Here is a 15,301-nt window from a genome sequence, read left to right as displayed (position 1 = left end):
ACAAAAAGGTATAGCTATTTGCATTATGACATGGCAGTCAAACGTGGAATGGATCAATATGAAACTGGGAACTAGCATTGCTGGTTGCTAACTCGGTCCTAACTCGTTCCTATCTTACTGGATCCCCTTCTGATACTATTCCCTCTTCTTTAATACCTAAAATTTACCCTTCTCTTGTCTCCTACCTTACCAAACTTCTTAACGCCTCTCTTCTCACCTTGACATTTTCCTCTTGCTTTAAGCATGCTTCTATTCTCAAAAAGCTTTCTCTTGACCCCTTTCTTCCTTCTAATTTCTGTCCAGTCTTTCTTATTCCCTACCCTTCTAAATTGCTTGAATGACTAGTCTATACTCAGGTTTCTACTTTTGTTACTGATAATTCCACTCTTCCTTCTCTCCAGTCTGGCTTTCGTCCTTGCCACACAACTTAAACTGCTCTTCTATCTGTATGTGATTCCTTGCTCTCTGCCCGCTACACTAAACATTAGTCTCTTCTTATACTCTTGGACCCGTCTTCTGCATTTGATACTGTTGATCATACTTTACTTGTATCTTCTCTTTCTTCATTTGGTTTTGCTAACTCTGTTCTTGCTTGGTTTCACTCTTCCCTTTCTAACCGCACTTACTCTGTCTCCTGGGCTGGTTCCTGCTCCACAACGTTTCCTCTTCTGCATGGTATTCCCAAAGGTTCTGTTCTTGGCCCCATTCACTTTTCCCTTTACACTTCTTTTCTTGCTGAGATTATCTCGTCCTTTTGGATTTTGCACCACTTTTATGCTGACGACACAGAACTTCATATCTCCTTTTCTTCGTTCACACCGGCCATTCACGATAATTTAACTTCCTGTCTGCTTGCAATCAAATCCTAGATGTCTGATCACTTTTTTGTCCTGAATTTGTCTAAAACAGAAGTTCTGTTCTTCCCTGCCACCACTATCGCTGCCTACTCCTCCCTCCTCTATCTTCTCCCTCCTTCTTCCCTATCCCTTTCTAGCACTGCTTGTACCTTGACATGGATCTATCCTTTTCCCATCACATTTACATTACCTCTCGTTCTTGTCACTTTCATCTCTTTAATATTCACAAAGCTTGTTCTTTTATGACTTTTGCTGCTACCAAACTCCTTTTCTCTCTTTTTCTTTCTCTCCCCTTTTATTATTCCACTATTCTCTTTCGTATTCCTCTCTCCTTCCTGGTTCCACTTAAGTCTTTCTTCAATGCTTCTATTCACCTTCTGTACCAGCTATCCCCTCAATGTACTCAATCCCGATTCCATTTGTTCTCTATTCTTGCACCGCTCCACTTTAATTCTCTCTCGGTCCCTTTCTGTTCTACTACCTCCTATTCTTTATTCCATACCTCTCTAAGGAACTATCTTCTTCAGTCCTTAAAACTTTCCTGTGAACATTTTGTATACTGAATCAATCTGCATTGTATTGTACAGTAACATATTTTCTGTTCAGCACTTTGGAGTAAAGTGCTCTATAAATGACAAATAAATACAATATACTACATACAAACAACAAAGCTGTTGGTCTCTCTCTGAGCCATTTTTGATGGAAATAAAGATAAAACAATATTTTCATAACAGTAAACAACATTTTGAGGGGATTGGGTCCTCTAACGTATTCCATATCTATGACAGTAATCACCACAGCTGGGCTGCTTCGGAAAATCTTTCGGCGTCTGCGTCCTGCGTCGATGACGTCGATACGCCGCCCTCGAGGACCTCATCCGATGGCCGACGTCACTGGATGTTATAAGTAGGACGCACGATGCCCCTAGCCTCAGTTCTGTTTTTTCTGCGAACGTGTTCGCTTCAGAGATCTCGGCGTGCCTCGACTCTTTGGAGTTTCTGTTCTTTATCGGTTCTTCAAACCTGTTAGTTTGTGAAGTTTTCCTTCGTAAGATGTCTACCTCGTCTTCCACCCCGCGTCTGGGCTTTAAGAAGTGCAGAGACTGCGGGTCCAAGATGTCTGTGATGGACTCACACGACGCCTGCCTCTGGTGCCTCAGGGAGGCCCATGACACGGATGATGGTGTTGACTGCCAGTCGCTTACGTCCAAAGCCTTGCGGGAGCGCAAGAAGAAACTGTCGGTAGGTAAGGTGTCCAATCCACGGAAGTCGAGGTCTGCGGGGCTTTCCACGGACGATTCGAGGGGCGACTCTCTGCATCGTCGTCGGAAGTCCAGTGGGTCTCGGTCCCGGAGTAGGTCCCGCCACTCCTCTGCCTCTTTGAGGCACTCCCGGAAGCACCGTCCTCGGTCGCCGTCTCCCTCCTCATCCGAGGACTCCGCCCATCGGTGGGTCGCTTATCCCACCAAGCATGCGACGCCGGAGGAATGGGCTTCCTTCGGGAAGAAAATGTTAGTGATTCTCGAATCGCAGGACTCTGGTCCGTCCGCGCCTCCGAGTGGGGTCAGTCGTGATCGGTCGAGAGACACCGCTCGTGCGCCTTTGGGCTCGGGTGGTCGGCACGATTTGCGGGAAAGGTCCCGCTCGGACAAGGGGAATCGTTCTCGTCATGCCCGTTCCAGGTCCCGGTCCTCGACGTGCTCAAGACTGTGTGCACCTGTGGTGTCTTCGAGGAAGACTTCGACGCCTGTGGCGCAGAGGTCATCAACGGACTCTTTCGAGGCTCTGCCTCTGAAGAAGATGTCGACGCCATCGGCACCCAGGCCGTCGAGGGACACGCTCGGGGCTCCGCCCTCGAGGCCTGTGTCGATGCCATTGATGCTGTTGGCGCCGCATTCGGCGTCAACGCCGATTCACTCGACGCCCTCGACTCCCTTCGAGGCTGTTTCAACAGGGGTGCCACGGGGCACGGTGGAGTCCCCTAGAAAGGCTCTGGCCAAGGTCAAGCATGGCTTTGTTCCACATTCTGTGCCTTCTTACCGCCATCTTGAGTTTATTTCGGAGGTGGATGAGGGCTCTGATGATGGCATGGTTCCTGATACGGTGCCAGATGAGATTCTCTTGGGCCATAGTCAAATTGAGGACCTGCGTCAGTCCCTGCATGATGCCAGTGATCTGGACACCTCTCCGGAGGTGGAGTTTTGTAGGCCTGAGCCTGGCACTCATGCTGACTCCTCGTACCGGCGCCTTATGTCTAGGGTCACCGAGTACTTGGGGTGGTCTGCTCCCCCAGGGGATTTTATTCAGGATGACCTTACGGATATCCTCGACCACAGTCCACCAACTGACCCGGTACTGCCGTTCCATATGGCTCTACAAAGGAGGGTGGCGGCTGCTTGGACTGCTCCGGAGAGTCCCCCGGCAGTGGGCAAGTCTTTGCCACGAAAATACCACCCAGCCAGTAGCGACCCCTGCTTCTTGACCAAGCACCCCACTCCGGAGAGTTTGTTGGTGCAGGCGGCTATGGCCCCAGCAAAGCAGGCGTCATATCCTACCATCCCTCCTGATAGGGACGACAAACGTTTTGATGGTTGGCCAAAGAAAGTGTTTTCTTCAGGGGGTATGATGCTTCAGGCGGCCAACTCCGTATGTGCCTTGTCTCGTTTCACGCACACTCTGTGGAACTGTGTTTCCTTAGCGGCTGAAAATATTCCTGAAGGGGACAAACGGGATGGTTTCCTTGCTATGGTCCAGGATGGCAAGGATGCCATGTGTGAGGCCGTTCAGTCAGGTTTGGACATGGCAGATTGCGCCAGCCGGTCCATGGCAGCGAGCACCGTGATACGCAGGTTTGCGTGGTTGCGTAAGTTAGGGTATGTTCCTGATGTGCAGGCCCGGCTCCTCATCATGCCCTTTGATGGGGGAACATCTTTTTGGCAGCAAGGCTGACGAGAACCTTGAGAGGTTGCAGACCTCCAAAGGTGCAGCGAAGTCGTTGGGCGCTGCAGTTCGACAACCTCTGCCTTTTTGTCCTAGGGGACAGCAATGGAGGGGAGGTTCCTTTCGTTATTACTCATCCTTTGGTAAAGGGAGAGGCGCTGCCAGTCAAAGGGGCCACCGTAGGAGTGCCAGAGGTGGAAAACAAGGTACTCGAGGTGCCAAGGCCGCTCGGGCAGTTGCCTCTTTGCCCTCAGGCAATGCCGCAGCCGCTTCAGCTCAGTCATGAGGCCATTTCCCATGGTTCGCTGGTTGGGGGAAGGCTGGCGCAGCATTGTGTAGAGTGGCGTGCCATTACTTCAGATGTGTGGGTTCTGGAGACCATAGCCCACGGCTACTGTCTTCCTTTCCGGCTGAGGCCTCATGACAATCCCCAGGGGAATCTCTTTGAAGAGTCCGGATCCTCTCCTTGCGCAGGAAATTCAATCCCTGCTGGAGAAAGGCGCCATAGAACTGGTGCCTGTAGCGGAGAGGAACAAGGGATGGTATTCCCCTTATTTTTTGATTTCCAAGAAAGATGGGGGACTGAGACCCATCATGGACTTGCGCGGTTTGAACAAACTCCTCAGGAAGGACAAGATGGTTACTCTCTCTAAAGTCCTCCAGGCCCTTCAACTTCAGCATTGGTTGGTGTCTCTCGACCTCAAGGACGCTTATTTTCATATGCTGATCCATCCAAAGCACAAGAAGTACCTGAGGTTCGCGGTTGGCGACTCGCACTTTCAGTTTCGGGTCCTACTGTTCGGATTGACCTCCGCCCGAGGGTCTTCACCAAGCTCATGGTAGTGGTGGCAGCGCATCTCAGGAAAGGGGGGATTCATGTCTACCCCTACTTGGACGGTTGGTTGATCAGGGCGCGCTCTCCCGAGCAAGTCCTGGATCATCTGTCAGTCACCTGCCACTCCCTCCACAAGCTGGGCTTCTCCCTCAACTTAAAGAAGTCCCATTTGACACCAACTCAGAGGCTCCAGTACATCGGAGCAGTGCTCGACACGTCCCTGGGGCAGTGTTTTCCTCCCCAGGTGAAGGCTCATCACGTTCAGCAGATGGTGCACAAGTTTCAGCTTGCCCAGAGTCTCCCAGCATTCGAGTTCTTGAGATTGCTCGGCCTCAAGGCATCCTGCATTCTTCTGGTGCCAGAGGCCAGGTTGCGGATGTGATCTTTGCAATGGGCACTCAAGCTCCAGTGGTCTCAATCCTCCGGCAGGATGTCGGACCCTGTTCAGGTGCCGTCCTCGGTCGCCCAGGACCTTCTGTGGTGGGCCGTAAAAGGCAATCTGATGAAGGGGGCTCCTTTTTGGCTACCCTGGCCGCAGGTGACGATCGTGACGGATGCATCCCTCACGGGATGGGGAGCTCATGCCAATGAGTTGACAGTCAGCGGTCGTTGGTCTCCATCGGTGTCCAGACTCCATATCAATCTGTTGGAGCTGGGGGCCGTCAGGCTTGCCCTGAAGGCTTTTCTGCCGACTGTGCAAGGAAAGAATGTCCTGATCCTGACGGACAACACGGTGGCCATGCACTACCTCAACAAAAAGGGGGGGCAGGGTCACTTCCTCTGTGCAGGGAGGCGATGCAGCTCTGGTTCTAGGCAATCTAGCAGGAAGTTTCGATCTCAGCAGTTCATCTGGCCGGAGATGAAAACGAGACGGCGGATGCTCTGAGCAGGCAGAGCACGATCTCTCACGAGTGGGAGTTGGCTCAGGAGATTCTCCTGGAGATCATCGCCCTTTGGGGGACCCCTCAAGTGGATCTCTGTGCCTCCAGTGTCAACCGGAAGTGCGAAAGATTCTGCTTGTGGGAATTTCCTCCAAAAGGAGCCTTAGGAGACGCGTTCGTGGTGGAGTGGTCTTTCCCACTGCTGTACACGTTTCCTCTAGTCCCCGTCATCCTGCAAGTGCTGCAGAGGTTACAAAGGTTCGGTTCCCGGATGATCCTCATTGCTCCAGCGTGGGCCCGGAGGACTTGGTACCCGGACCTTCTCGACTTGTCCATCTGCCCTTCACGTCGTCTTCCCTACCAAGACGATCTGCTCTCACGGGAGGGGGTCAGGTTCTCCATCCAGAGGTCAGATCCCTCAACCTTCACGCTTGGTTTCTGAAAGGTTGAGGTATAAGGATTGAGACCTCCGTGAAGACGTGATGGAGGTGTTGCTTTCGGCCAGAAGGCCCGCAACAAAGTCCCTGTACTGTTGCCATTGGCGAAAGTTCTGCGACTGGTGCAGGGTTAAGAATGTGGATCCTTTTGCATGTGAAATTCCTGTGGTTCTGTCTTTTTTGCTTTCTTTAGCCCACAGGGGCTTGCAAGTGGATACTGTTAAAGGTTACCTGGCGGCACTGTCCATATTTAAGCGCTCGTCTGAGAGTGTTCTTATTTTAAAATTCCTTTAATCTCTCTGTTCTAAAAGGGCTCACTAATGTGTTCCCTCCGTCACCTTTCCAGGTGCCCGGTTGGGATTTGAACCTTGCTCTCAAGTTTCAGATGGGCACTCCGTTTGAGCCTTTGCATTCATGCCCTTTGAGACTGTTAACTCTTAAAACTGTATTTTTGGTTGCGGTCACTTCCGCTCGCAGAGTGGGTGAGTTACAGGCACTTTCAGTTAAGCCACCCTTCACTGTATTTCAGAAGGACAGGATTGCCCTTAGAGTTCGTCCTTCCTTTCTTCCAAAGGTGGTGTCAGAATTTCATTTAGGCCAGAACGTTGTTCTTCCGGCATTTCATCCTCCTCCACATCCTGGTAAGGAAGAGGAGAGGCTCCATAGGCTCGATCCTAAGAGAGCTTTAAGCTTTTATATTTCACGCATGTCCCGGGTCAGAGTAGACGATCAACTCTTCATTGGTTATGCTGGAAAACATTTGGGACAAGCTGTGGCTAAGCAGACTTTGTCTCACTGGATTATTCTGGCTATTTCTGAGTGCTACCGCTTGGCGGGTAAGGACCCACCGGTAGGCTTGCGGGCCCATTCTACCAGGGGTATGGCTGCCTCTACTGCCCTACAGAGGGGTGTTCCTATTCGTAACATCTGTGACGCAGCCACCTGGGCTTCGGTCCATACTTTTGTACATCACTACTCCCTCGATTCCATCCCTGGGCAGGATCTGGCCTTTGGCAAGGCGGTCCTTTGCGCCGCAATTTGATTGGGCATTCTAAATTTCTTTTTCTAAATTCTTTTCCCACCTCCTTGCATTGGTACTGCTTTGGGAGTCTGTCATAGATATGGAATACGTCGGAGGACCCAATCCCCTCGAAGAACAAGTTACTCTCTTACCTGGTAACGTTCTTTCGATGGGATGGTCCGACAACGTATTCCATATCGCTCACTCCCTGCCTTCCCCGCTACAGAATTTCTTATGTGATTGCAGCTTACGTTTCCGCAAGGCTTTGTGTGGTCAGACTGGCAGAAGACTGGTGCCACACGTTCTGGGGAAAAAACTACAACTGAGGCTACGTGCGTCCTAATTATAACATCCAGTGATGTCGGCCATCGGAGGAGGTCCTCGAGGGCGGTGTATCGACGTCATCTACGCAGGACGCAGACGCCAAAAGATTTTCCGAAGCAGCACAGCTGTGGTGATTACTGTCATAGATATGGAATACGTCGTCGAACCATCCCATCGAAAGAACGTTACCAGGTAAGAGAGTAACTTGTTTGTCACCTATTTCCTCCCAGTGCACCCCTCCACCTACCACTGTGAGTATATTCATGCAGAAAAGGAGACTTCAACATACAACTTTGCTATTGGTACACGAATGCTCTAACCTCTGATACACTGGGCCGCCTTTCTGAAAACATATATTTTTGTATTATGGCATGGTGGTAAAAGGTTTAAGAGATGAAGATGCATGTGTGAACTAGCAATGTCAGTTGGGATATAAGTCTGCTGGTCTCTCTCTCTGGGCCATTTATAATGGAAATAAATATAAAACAAATTGTATATCAGTTGAAAACGTTACGTATATCCTTCAAATCAGCAACTCAACCTACCAGTTTAACTATAATTATGGCAATGTGAGGACTTGAATTTGCAACTTTGCCAATGTTAACCCCATGCTCTAACAGCTGAGCCACTGGGTCTCCTTTCAGAATACATAGATTTCTGCATTATGACATGGCAGTGAAAGGTTTAATGGATGCAGAGGCATCTGGAAGCTGGAAATGTTGATTGTGATAAAGAAAATTGCTGGCCTCTCTCTCTCTAAGCCATTTGTAAAGGAAATAAAAAAATAACAAAGATTACAAATGTTACTTATTCCCTCCCAATGCATAGTTCAACGTATCAGTTTGAGTATTTACATGCTACTGTGGGGACTTGAGCCTGCAATCTTGCCATTGTGAAATCTATTCTCTAACTACTAAATCACAGGGTAACTCTTACAAATGCAAGCTTTTTGCATTATGACATTACGGTCAAGAGGTGTGAAATGTGAAGTTGCATCTACGAAACTATTTCCTACTACAACTTTGGTCAACCGATCAGTTTGAGTATTTTCATGCCAAAGAGGAAACTTGAAACTTCAAGCTTGTGTCTGACAAACCCACGCACTGCCTACTGAGCCACTAGCTTTTCCTTCGAGAAATATATCTTTTTGCATTAGAACATAACAATCAAAGTTATAATTGATGAAGATACATCTGGGATCTAGCCAAGGTTGGACATGGGCATAAAATCGGTCCAGGCACCAATGAAAAAGGGGCACACAATTACACATTACAATTCAATACTATCCAGAACAGACGTTTCGAGAATTAACCGGAGGGGGTGGGGGGAAAATAATATTTTCTTATTAACATTGGTTAATACAAGTTTATGAACTTATGAAACGGTGCTACTGTTATAACAGTAAAAAAAGAACAAAACAAAAAAGCTACCTATTTCATCCCAATGCATAGCTCAACCTACCAATTTGAGTATTTTCACACCACTGGGGGGCTACGAGCAAGCAACCAACAGCCTTTACATTGATAAACCTATACTGTAACCTCAGGTCCCCCGTCAACGATTATGACATGGCGGTCAAAGGTGAAATGGCTGAAGATGCATCTAGGAAATGCCGGTGCGATAAACAAAGGTTCTGCTGTGTCTCTCTGTGAGAATCTTGTAATGAAAATAAAGGTAAAACAATATTTTTATAACAGTAAAAAAGATTACAAATGTTACTGATTTCAACACAAGGCATAATTCAATCGAACAGTTTAGGAGTTGTCATGCCAATGTGGTAACTTGAAGTTGCATCCTTGCTGATGATAAATCCATGCTATCACCACTGAGCTCCTGGGTGTCCCATCACAAAACACATGGCTGTCAAAGGTGTAATGGTAGAAGATGCGTCTTGGAACCACCAATGCTGGACGAGATAGACAAAGGTCCTGGTCTCTCTCTTTCAGACATGTTTAATAGAAATAAAAATGAAATACTATTTATATAACAGTTTTAAATCTAAAATGTTATCTATTTCTTCCCAAGCCTTCATTCAACCTATTAGTTTGAGTATTGTCACACTAGCAAGGGTACTTGCACCTGCATTCCTGCCACTGACTGACCCATACACTAACTTCTGAACTGCTTGCGCTCTCTATAAAACCGTGGCATGTTGCTCTATAGCATAGCTGTCAAAAGTGTTATTGATGAAGATGCGTCTTGGAACTAGCTGGGGTCAGAAAACTGACCCATAACATTTTACCTATTTCATTTGATCACAGGGCTCTCCATACCTGGCTATCCATATAATAGAGCTAGCCAGATTCAAGAAAGCAAACGCAGTGGGCAAAGCATTCCACATCAAAGCTGCCGCTATGTGGTACAGTCTCTCACTATAAATCAGTCTAGAACAGAAATACGCATGCTTCCAAAAAAACCTCAAGACCTACATCTTTAAATAATTCCCCTTTAATCAGTTTCATGATCCTTGATGCCCTATGAATGTGTTACACTGTCCAGTGACTGTTATATGTTCTTGTTCATTGCATACATGTTGGCGCCCCCAAACAAATAAATAAATAATTAAAATAATACCAGTTTCAGTATTGTAATGCCAATGCATGGACTTGAGCCTACAACCTTGCCATAGACAAAGCCACACATTAACCTCTCAGCTACTGGCTCCTCTTTTAGTAACAGCCCTTTATTCATTATACCACAGCTGTCAAAGTGGTGTAATCGATGAAGATGTGCCTGGAACTAGCCAGGGTCCAATCGGGCCAGGCACAAATGAAAAAGTTCCCCACAATCCAACATTACATTACAGAACATACTTTTTCAGTACTATCCAAGAGTTTTTTTTGGGTAAAATGTATTTCAAAAAATAAATTTGAAAACTTATTTGCTTAGTAACAATGGTTAATGCAAGTGTGGTAACTTAAGAAACTGTGACAATTGAGTCATAAAAAGTGATCTATTCTGTCAAAAAAAACTGCCCCGTTCCAGAAACATAGGCTGGCACTTTGGACATTGCCCTTTAACCCTATAGGCCAGTGCGAGCCTGCATTCTCTAACCTCCGTGCCAATGGGTCTCCCCTCATTAGACATGGCAGTAAAAGGTCTAACAGATGAAGATGAATCTGGGAACCACCAATGCATGGAGAGATAAATAAAGGGGCTGGTCTCTCCCTCTGAGCCATTTGTAATGGAAATAAAGATGAAACAATATTGTGATAACAGTAAAAAGCATTAAAGAATAAAACAGTTACCTATTTCATCCCAATGCATAGTTCAACGCGCCAGTTGGGATATTTGCATATCAATGCAGAGACTTGAACCTGTACGATTGCAATAAGTAAAGCAATGCTCTAACCGCTGAGCTGCTGTATCGGAATTCAGAAAGCATCGATTTTTCCATTATGACATGGCGGTCAATGGTGTAATAGATGAAAAGGCATCTGGAAACCACTAATGCCGGTTGAGATAAATAAAAGTGCTGTCTCTCATCTCATTCTGAACCATTTGTAATGGAAATAAAGATAAAACAATATTTTTATAACAGTTAAAAAACAAAATTGTAAAATGTTACCTATTTCCACCCGACACATCGGACAACCTATCAGTTTGAGTATTTTCACGTCAACGAGGTGACTTGAACCTGCAAAATGACCACTGGAAAACACACAACCTAACCTGTCAGCTTCTGGCTCTACCTTCAGAAACATAGCTCTTTGCATTATAACATATCTGTCAAATGTTTAATCAATCAAGATGTGTCTGGGATCTAGCCAGGGTCAGACGTGGCCATGAAATCAGTCTTGGCACCAATGAATAAGTGGGCCACGATCACACATTACAATGTATTACTAGCAAGAACAGACTTTTGAGTAATATGGGGCAGAGGGGTGGAAGGTAAAATAGCTTTCAAAGGATGCATTTGAAAACAAATTGTCTTAGAATCACTGGTTAATACAAGTGGCCCACTCTGGCCATTAAAGTGATCCATTCTGTTGAAAAAAACTTCTCATCGTAGAAAATTAGGCTGGGACTTCAGACATTGCCCCTTTGCCCGACAGGCAAGGCTGAGCCTGCATGATCTGACCATTTACTCGTGCACCTCAAGGGACAGAGAGTCCTAGCATTTATAGTAGGGCCTTGAAAGAACAGCTTTATACTCTTGAATTACCCCCTACTTGTACGCTGATTCAGTACGTTGACGACTTGCTTTTAGCAGCAGATTCTGAGAGCTCTTGTAAAGAGGGCACTGTATTGTTGCTCATCCATCTAGGTAAGCATGGTCACAAAGCTTCCTATTTAGGCTACTTCCTGTCAAAGGAGGGAAGAAGATTGACACCTGAAAGAATAAAACATATTTCTGGCATGTCTTTCCCAAGCACACAGAAGGAAGTCAGAGCCTTAATAGGTATGGCTTCTTATTGTAGGTTATGGATCCCAGACTTTTCACTAGTGATAAAACCGATGTTGGCTTTGACAAAGAAGGGCATTTCTACGCCATTGCCATGGAAATCGGAACATCAACAATCATTTGAGCTTCTCAAGACTGCATTATGCTCTGCACCGGTTTTGGGTACACCAAATTACAACAAGGCCTTTGTGTTGTTTGCGCATGAATGTGATGGATGTGCTTTGGCTGTATTAACGCAGGAACATGGAGGGAAGAATAGGCCGTGCGGTTACTACTCTTCCGCCCTTGATCCTGTCGCATGCGCTTTGCCAAGATGTTTGCGAGCTGTCGCTGCTGCTGCCGCGTCTGTAAAACAGAGTGAGGGAATGGTCATAGGCCATGATCTAACCCTGCTGGTGCCTCACTCTATAGATGTTCTATTGAACAAAACTCAAACGCAACACCTCACTTCCGCACGATTGACGAGATATGAATTAATTTTGTTTGCTCCCCACTTACAAATTAGGAGGTGTTGTGTTCTTAATCCGGCTGAACTCCTACTTTTCCCGCAAAAGGCTGTTTGCGGTGATGATGAGTCACATGACTGCCTGTATGCTACTGAACAAGAAACGAAGGACAGAATTGATCTTAAGGACACTCCTTTGGATAATGCGCAAGGGGAGCTATTTTGTGATGGCTCCTGTTTCAAACTTCCGAATGGTACATCCACAGCTGCTTATGCAGTCACTACATTAAGCACAGTTGTAGAGAACAAGCGAATTACACATAACTCCGCGCAGGCCGCAGAGATTATAGCATTGACTCGAGCTTGTGAGCTTTCCGAAGGGCTAACTGTGAATATATATACTGACAGTCAGTATGCTTTTGGGGTGGCTCACAACTTTGGGAGACTTTGGTCAGAGAGAGGGTTTCTAACTTCACATGGGACCAAGATTCAGCATGGCCCCCTGATAGTACAATTGCTCTCGGCGCTTGCGCTCCCTAGTCAGTTAGCGATCATGAAATGCACAGCGCATCGAAAGATCACAGACGATATAGGAAAATGGAATGCTTTCGCTGATCAGATAGCCAGACAAACTGCCACAGATCTTCGCACAGAAATGTATGCTCTAAGAAAAACTAGGGATGTCTATGTAATGGATGAGGATATTGGGTCTGTGCGGGATATCCAAGCTGATGCCACAATGGAAGAATCTAAGAAATGGGCGGAAGGCTTGGGGAAATTAGATGATGACGGGTGTTGGGTGGACACAGTTGAAGGGAAATGGTTACTTCCTAATGCCTACATAGTCATGATGGTCACTATGGCACACGGTCCCACACATGTGTGTGCTCAACAGATTACGAAAATGTTAGAGAAAGTCTGGGTAAATGATAAGATTTCGAAAATTGCTCAGCATTATGTCCAGAATTGCATGATTTGCCTACAGCACAATGTGGGGAAGGGGACGGTAACTCCAAGGGGTAGCTTTGGGCCTCCTTCTGTCCCGTTTAAAGTGATTCATTTTGATTTTATTGAGATGGAGCGGTGCAATAGTTTAAAATATGTCCTTGTGGTCATTTGTGCCTTCAGCAAATGGGTTGAGGCTTTCCCTGTCAAAGATGCTACAGCCATGACCACTGCAAAAATTATGATAAAGGAGTACTTCCCGCGGTTTGGGTTGCCAAGAGTCATTTGGTCGAACAATGGTCCACATTTTGTTGCTGCTGTAATTTTACAGATATGTACAGCACTACAAATTGATAAGCGATTTCATTCGGCTAGACATCCTCAAAGTGCCGGGTTGGTAGAGAGACATAACGGTATCCTAAAGAACAAACTCGCTAAGACGTGTGCCGGTACCAAACTAAAAAGGCCGGACGCCTTACCGATCGTGTAATTAGCCATGCGCACTACCCCTCAAACTAAGACTGGGCTCTCTCCATTTGAGGTGGTGATGGGGAGGCCTGCCAATATTTGGGGTCTTCCGAAACCTAAAGCACTGAGAAATGTTGAGAATGTATTGCTTTCAGACTACTGTAACCAGTTGACTAAAAATCTGTATTTCATTTATCATCAGGTACGATCAGCTTTACCTGTACGTTATGAGGGTGAAAGCATACGAGCGGTCTTCTTGCCTCGCGCCTGGCAGGCGGGGACCATTCCAGGTCTTGTTGGTCACCCAAACAGCAGTGCGGGTGGCTGGAAAGAAGAACTGGATACATGCGACGCATGTCAAGAAACTTCCTCACCCTACGCCGCACGTTACATAAGAAACAGAACCCCTCTCTAACACTGCAATCGATGATCCTGAAGCAGCAATTAGCACTGTGAGTGAGTCGGAGAATCTCCCTGAGCCCGTGGGGCTTGGGGAACTGTCCATTTTGTCTCCACACTCTTTGGAAAAGTCATTTCCGGAAACCATTGCTTTGAATTCTGCAACTTCCGTTGCCTTTGATACGTTGCTTCCCTCAGGGAGTGACGTTACCTTATTTCTGGATCAAACAGTACCGGGAACCACCAGATATAATCTTCGGCGGAGAAAATAGACCAACGGCACGGTTCGACTGTGCATTCAAAAGAAGGAAAGGATCATCAAGGGCTTGCTTTTGCCCAAATTTTGAGAAAGAGGGCTCTGTCGGCTAGGGTTGGGGAAGGACTAAGAAGCCGCGCGACCGGGGGGGTCACCAGCAACGAACATTGGGGTTTCCATCCGAAGACTACAATGCCTGCCACCGCTACTGCCCGTATTGGACTTGTAAATAAGGGTGTGTTTTGATGATAATAATTAGGGTTTTTATAGTAACTGCTTTAGGATTCTGGTACGTCGAGGAGATTTATCCTCTAGAGCCTCTTTTGCCAACTGAAATTGTACCTACTGTATTTACTCCTTTTGTACATTTGCATACTCTGTCACCCAGGAACTCTCAGCATAGCAGAAGTATCACAATAATACTATGATGCTAATTATGAATTCGACACATGCCATTTTTAACAAAACCAATTGTTGGGTCTGTTCACATTTACCGCAACATGGGGATAAGGGGCTAGGTTGGTATATCCATCCTTTACCTTTGAAAACTGCTTGTTATGCTTCTCTTAGGGCACTGTTCTTTGGCCGATGGAATGATAGCATCTCGGGGAATTTTGATGGAACTAATTTGAATAATTTTGAAAAACGTGTTCTGACTCCCCTGGGATAATCGCTTTTCGCAAATAGGAGCAAACTCAATGTTGCTTCAATTAGGCCTACTGATAGAGTATCCCGTCCTTTCCAATCTTTAGTTTCCTTTAAAATGGCTCTGATAGGCAATAAGGACGGCGTGCCTCCTTCTTACACTGTTAACCATAGCCCCGATTCAGTTTCTTTCTGCATACAGAGGAATGGTACCCGGCCAATGGGAGATTTTAAAGGCTGTGCCAACGTTGCAAATTTGACTGGGGAAAACAGACCTTTGTATGTAGGCGAACCTGTCTATTTCGTTTGCGGTAATGTAGCATTTCCATGGTTGCCCAGGGATTGGCAGGGAACCTGTTATGTAGGGATCCTGTTACCTGGGGTATTCATAGCAAGCACTTTGGAAGTTCCAAAGGCTCGTCCACGGCGGGACGAGAATGGTGA

The sequence above is a fragment of the Ambystoma mexicanum genome, chromosome 3p, assembly GCF_040938575.1.
Source record: "Ambystoma mexicanum isolate Mex_15411 chromosome 3p, UKY_AmexF1_1, whole genome shotgun sequence".
In the NCBI taxonomy this organism is placed as follows: domain Eukaryota; kingdom Metazoa; phylum Chordata; class Amphibia; order Caudata; family Ambystomatidae; genus Ambystoma; species Ambystoma mexicanum.
The sequence above is the reverse complement of the archived record's forward strand: the minus strand, read 5'-3'. Positions refer to the sequence as shown.